The following is a 6,825-nucleotide window of genomic DNA, read 5'->3' as shown; positions in this document are numbered from 1 at the left end:
TTACAAGAGTGCACCACCACCCCATGACCCTTAATTACTTTTCTATTGCTGATGTAACAAATAGCTAGAAACTTCACAGCTTAAAACAACACAAATTTATTATCTTTCAGTTCTAGAAGTCAGAAGTCTATGATAGTTCATCAGGGCTGTGTTCCTTCTGGTGCTTCTAGAAGAGAATCTGTTTCCTTGCTTTTCTAGCTTATAGAGACTTCCTACATTCTGCAACTTATGTCCTCTTCTTCCATCTTCAAAGCCAGGAATATAGGATCTTCTCTCCTCTCTGACCTCCTGACTCTCCCTTGTACAAACACTGTAAGTACACTGTGTCCACATGGATAATCCAGGATTATCTCCCCATCTTAAAATGCTTAACTTAATCACTAGATCTACAAAGTCCCTTTACAATGTAAGGTAAAATATTTACAGGTTCCTGGGATTAGCACATGGACAACTTTGGAGGGTCATTCTTCCACCTACTGTATTCTCCTTCTCATGAAGATACTGAAGCATGTACTCCATGAAATTAAAGGCATAAACAAAAAAAAAAGAGGAAGAAATTAGATGCAGGGGGAAAAAAGGAGAGCCCAATAAAGAAGTAAAATGAAGAGAATTTCCAGAATAACTGTGAACAACTGGTCAAAATGGAGCAAGAAAATAGCTCTGGGAGTGGGCTCTAATGAAAATGTAACTGATGTGTTTGAGTATATAGATAGACATTTGGCATAGATTTCGGAGCATTTAGGGTAAAATGTTAAAATAGGCACACAGAAAACTAGCTAGGTAAATGGAAAAAAAAACAGATAATTATAAATGACGGGAAAATGAAAAGCTCTACAAGAAAAGAATAGTCATGCTATACTTATCTAACTCAGCAATAAACATTATTTACATGCTTATAAGAATGCAAGTTATTGACTCAATGAAAATTCAAAATACAACTTTTTTGGAGGGATGGGAGAACTAGAAATTATGAATGAGTGGAATATACAAGCTCTTATTTATGGTAAAGCCTAAACTTGATAAATCAAAATTAGAAGCATATTCCCAAAACTAATCTACAGATTCACTGAAATGCATATAAAAATACCTACTACATGTTTTTTTGGGGGAGATTTACAAGCTGACTCTAAAACTCACATGGAAATAAAAGGAACCTAATATAAGCAAAATAACTTTTAAAAAGAAGATCAATGTTAGGGAAATGATACTTCCCAATTTTAAAACTTTATTAAACATCTACAATAATTAAGACAGTGTGTTGGGGCTGGGGATGTGGCTCAAGCGGTAGCACGCTCGCCTGGCATGCGTGCGGCCCGGGTTCGATCCTCAGCACCACATACAAAGATGTCGTGTCCGCCGAAAACTAAAAAATAAATATTAAAAAATTTTTAAAAAGTGTGTTACAGACATAATATGCATATAGATCAATGGAATAAAAAATGTGAGTCCAGAGTGATATTGGCGAAATTATATTGTTATGTTATGTATTGCATGCATGTACAAATATGTAATCATAAATCCCATCAGTATGTACAAATGCACCAATAAAAAATGTGGGGAAAACTAAAAAATATAAATAAATAAAAATTTGTGAGTCTAATGCTGGGTACAGTGGCACATGCCTATAAATCCTAGTGACTCAAGAGGCTGAGGCAAGAGGTCACAATTCAAGATTAGCCTCAGCAATTTAGTGAGACTCAAAATAAAAATGGGCTGGTGATGTAGCTCAGTGACAGAGCGTCCCTGAGTTCAATCCCTAGTACTGCAGAAAAATAAAAGTGTGTGTTCAGAAATTAACTGATATATTTATGATCAATTGATTTTCAACAAGGGTTCCAAGACAATACAATTGGAAAGAGTGGTGATTCTAACAAATTGTGTTGGGGCCATTGGATATCCATACACAAAGAATGAAGTTGTATCTCTCACATCATATACAAAAATTAAGTCAATATGGATCAAAGACTTAAATGGAAAATCTAAAACTCCTTGAAAACATTGGAAAAAATCTTCATGACCTTGAATTAGGTAATGTTTTCTTACCTAAGACACCAAAAGCAAAAATGACTAATAAAGATGTAAATTGATCGGACTTCATCATATCTTAAAATATTTGTGATTCTTGCCAGGCACAATGGCATACAACTTTAATCCCAGCTACTCAGAGGCTGAGGCAGGAAGACAGCAAGGTAGAGACCAGCCTAGATAACATAGCAAGACCACATTGCAAAATATATATATAGATAGATAGATAGATAGATAGATAGATAGATTATTAATTTAATTAAATGTTTATGATTCAAATACACCTTAAAGAATGTGGGGCTGGGAGTGTGGCTCAATGGTAAAGTGCTTGCTCGGCATGCACAAGGCCCTGGGTTCAATTCCCAGTACTGCAAAAGGAAAAAAAAAATTAAAGCCAGGCATAGTAGCATATGCCTGTACTCCCAGTGACTTGGGAAGCTGAAGCAGGAGGATCACAAGTTGGGGACCAGCCTCAGCAACTTAGCAAGACCCTGTCTTAAAACAAAATATAAAAAGGACTGTGGATATAACTAAGTGGTAAAATGACCCAGGGTTGAATTCCCAGTACCAAAAGGAAAAAAAAATTAAATGGCAATGCACAGAATGGGGGAAATATTTGAAAATTGTGCATGGAATATATAAAACACAAAGGATTTGAATAGATATTTTAATTACAAAAGATATCCAAAGGGCCTATAGGCATATGAAAAAACACTCCACATCATTAGACATCAGGGAGATTCAAATAAAACCAACAAAGAGACACATTTTCACTAAGATATCTAGTGAAAAGGACAAACATTAACTAACATTGTTGAGGCTGTGAGAAATTGCAATTCTCACACCATACTGGTGGGAATGTGAATTAGTGCAAACATTTTGGAAAAGTTTGGCAGTTGTCAAAAAACAAAGATCGAGTTACCACAAGATCAAGCATTTCCAATACTAGATATATAGTAAAAAGAATTAAAAACAAATATTTATACATAAATATTCATGGAAGTCTTATTCATAACAACCAAAAAGTGGACCCAAATGTTTTTTCCTGCCCCTTTCAATGCTTTATTCACTCAATACAATTTCATTCTATAGGTGTTTTATTTCACTCTATAGGTTCTTAATCAAGAAAACGACAGTCCTTAATGCTAGGCACTGAAATAGACATAATCAATTCGAGATTAATTAATTCACAGCAAACAATTCTAGATTGATTCTAAGCACTGCAAAACACACTTAATCATAACAGGCTAATGACAGACATTCCTTCTGCAGGCTTAAGCCTTAGGCTTTATGTCCAACAGATGCACACTCACTCATACTGCGGTTAGCAGGTCCAGAAACAAAGCAGGCTTTTCCTGGTGTGGAGTGGATGATCAGGTGAGGAGAGGATTATAGGGAGAAGTTGAGGCTCTCAACAAGGTCCAGAGGAGACAGTAGAGTTTGAAATCAGTGAGGATTTTGCAGAGGATCAGGAATGATGAGAATTGATGGGATGTCAGGTCTTCATCAGGCTCTCCAGCTTGATTGCATCCTTGTTTCAGCTGGCTGAATCCCTGTTCATTTGCTGTATTATTTATACTAAATTTTGGGGCCTTTGACCCCCCTTCAATCCTTATCAGCTACCACTGGATTTCTCAGTGACATCATTTACTCTGGGGTCAGAAACATCTGGTTTGGTCGTCTCCACCCTGATCTTTTTCTCTTATCAGGTGAGGACAGCCTGCCAGAGACTTCACTCTGTTTATCAGGGTGAAGGGAAGTAACTATACTGGAGGACTCTGTGGTTGTGCCTGGTAAAACTTCAGGTTTCAAACTGGAGGTTTTAAAATGGAGTTCTTAGGCTCAGGCCTAAGCCATCCTCACACCTGACATGCTTGAGGAAACTTTTAGTTGATTTAATAGCAATCTAGATACAATTTAGATATTTTTTTTCTTCCCTGAGTCATATTCAGATTTTGGATCCTCTGTTGTACTTTCGTGAACCCTGTAGTCTCCATGCATTTGCCACTATAAGGAACCCGAGATGGAGATTCAACAAAAAGATTTTTTTTTGGGGGGGGGGTTGCCCGAAGGAGAGGCAAAGAGCAGAGAGAGGAGAGGAGGAGGGCAAAGAAAGAGAGAGAGAGAGAGGAAGAGGGAAGAGAGAAGAGAGAGGAGAAAAAGAAGAGGAGGAGAGCAGAGGGCAGAGAAAAGAGCCAAATGTTTTTGACTGATGAGTGGATAAACAAAATGTGGTATATACATACAGTGGAATATCATTCAGACATTAAAAAAGGAATGAAATACATGCTGCAATGTGGATGAACCTGGAAAACTTCATGCAAATAAGAAGAAGGCAGACACAAAAGTTCATGAGTTATATGACACTATATGATGTGTATATTAAATGTCAATAATAGGGAAATCCACAGATATAAAAACCAAACTAGTGGTTACTAGGGGAAAATAGACTGTTAATGGGTATAGGGTTTATGTCTAGGATGATGAAAATGTTCAGTATTTAGATAGGGATGATGGTTACATACTTTGGGAATATACTAAAAACCAATGAATTGTTCAAAGAATAAGAAAAGCACAAACAACCCAATTAAAATACGGACAATTCGGGGCTAGGGTTGTGGCTCAGCGGTAGCATACTTGCCTGGCATGTGTGAGGCACTGGGTTTGATTCTCAGCACCACGTATAAATAAATAAAATAAAGGTCTATTAACAACTAAAAAAAATTAAAAATATATGGGCACTTCTATTTCCAGACCAGATAGAATAGATGCACTTCTCTTTAGTCTGCCAACTAACTATAACTATAAACCCTGCAAATAATACATAAAGTAAATGTAAGACTCTGTTACTTGGAGGAAAGTTGGTAGACTGTCTAAGGAATCTCAAGTCTCAAGGGATGTCATGGCAGACAGTTTCCTGGATTTGCTTTTTGCCTATTATATCTCTTGAATATACACTGGAGAAGCTCCAAAACGCCAATTAGCATAGATTTACAAACTCACAGTAGTAACAATCTGTCTCCACCATAATGGTTGTACTAATTTACATTCACACCAAATGTGTATATAAGAGCTCCTTCTTCTCCATATCCTCACCAACTTTTGTTATTATTATTTTTAAAATAGCCATTCAAACCGGGATGAGATGGTATCTTACTATAGTTTTTTATTTCCTTGATAGCTAAAGATATTGAGCATTTTCATGTATTTATTGGCCATTTGTACTTCTTCTGAGAAGTGTCTATTTAGATTATTTGTTCATCTTTTAATTGGAACACTTGTATTTTTGTGGTTAAGTTTGAGTTCTTTACATATCCTGGATATTAACCCTCTTTCAGAAGAGTAACTAACAAAATTTTATTTTAATTCTGTAGGCTGTCTCTTCATTCTGTTAATTGTTTCCTTTGTTGTGCAGAAGCTTTTTAGTTGAATGTAATCCCATTTGTTAATATTTGCTTTTCTTTCCTGTGTTCTTGGAGTCCTAGTCAGAAAATCATTGCAATACCAATATCTTGAGGTGTTTCCCCTGTTTGCTTCTAGTAGTTGCAGAGTTTCAGGTCTTCCATTAAAGTATTTGATCCATTTTAAGTTTATTTTTGGCTTTCGGCGGCGGCAAGGTCTGGCCTTGCGGAGGACGTCGGATTTAATCATTAATTTCAGCGCTTCCGCACTCCTTAATCTCCAACCTTCTCAATAAAATGATTTGACACACACACACAAAAAAAGTTTATTTTTGTATAGGGTGAGAGATAGAGGTCAAGTTTCAATCTTCTGAATGGGGAGATCCAGTTTTCCAAGCACTCTTTGTTAAAGAGGCCAACCTTTTTCTAGAGTATGTTTTTGATAACATTGTTGAGAATCAGTTGGCTGCAGGTGCATGGATTTATTTCTAGATTCTCCATTCTATTCCATGCCATTTTGGTTCTGTGATATGTTTTGAAATCAATAATTGTGATGCCTCCAGCTTTATACTTTATTTATTTATTTATTTATTTATTTTGACCCAGGTGTGTGCTACCACTGCAGTTCATCCCTAAAACTTTTTGTTTTTTATTTTGAGATAGGGTCTCACTAAATTGCTTAGGGCCTCATTAAGTCGCTGAGTCTGACCTCAAACTTGCAATCCTAACCCTAACCCTAACCCTAACCCTACTTCAGCCTCCCGAGTTGCTGGGATTTCAGTCTTCTGCTACCATACCCAGCTAGCTTTGCTCTTTTTAGAGCAACAACTTTAAAAAGGGGAAGGCTGGTTAATGGATAAAATGTTAGTGTTAGATAGTCTGAATAAGTTCTATTATTTTATTACACAGTGGGGTGACTAGAGTTAACAATAATGCATCATGTATTTCACAATAACTAAACAAGAGAATTTTGAATGTTCTCATCACAAAAAATGATATGATTAAGGTGAAATATATACAAATACCCTATTTAATTATTACATAATATACACATGTATCAAAAAATTACATTGGATTGATACAATTGCATTATAAATATATATAATTATTACATGTCAATTGAAATTTTAAAATTACAGATACATCAAAATGAAATGTTTTGAAAGCATTCAAGTAACAGACATAAATGCAAGTAAAGGGAAACAGAGGAATGAAAATCTGAATGTACAAACAGAAAAAAATAACAAAATAATACATCAACAATTAGTTTAATTTAAAAATGGCCTCAATACAAACGAGCAAAGGCAATACGGTGGGGCAAATATTATCCTGAAGCAACAGGATATCACATGTTAAAAAAAAGAAAAAATGAATTTATACATAGACCTTCCACCCTTCA

The 6,825-nt window shown here is 35.8% G+C and overlaps 1 long non-coding RNA gene across 1 annotated transcript; it reads right to left on the bottom strand.

Moving 5' to 3' along the window:
• Positions 1 to 1,187: 1,187 nt before the first annotated feature.
• LOC139703274 (uncharacterized) lies at positions 1,188 to 3,644 on the bottom strand. The gene is made up of 2 exons (XR_011705680.1): positions 3,339 to 3,644; positions 1,188 to 1,363 (listed from the first exon to the last, which is right to left on the bottom strand). It is a non-coding gene; the product is annotated as an uncharacterized lncRNA (long non-coding RNA).
• Between the last annotated feature and the right edge of the window lie 3,181 nt (positions 3,645 to 6,825).

Source organism: Marmota flaviventris, chromosome X (assembly GCF_047511675.1).
Source record: "Marmota flaviventris isolate mMarFla1 chromosome X, mMarFla1.hap1, whole genome shotgun sequence".
Taxonomy (NCBI): domain Eukaryota; kingdom Metazoa; phylum Chordata; class Mammalia; order Rodentia; family Sciuridae; genus Marmota; species Marmota flaviventris.
Note: the sequence above shows the minus strand (reverse complement) of the source record. Positions and strands in the feature narration are given on the sequence as shown.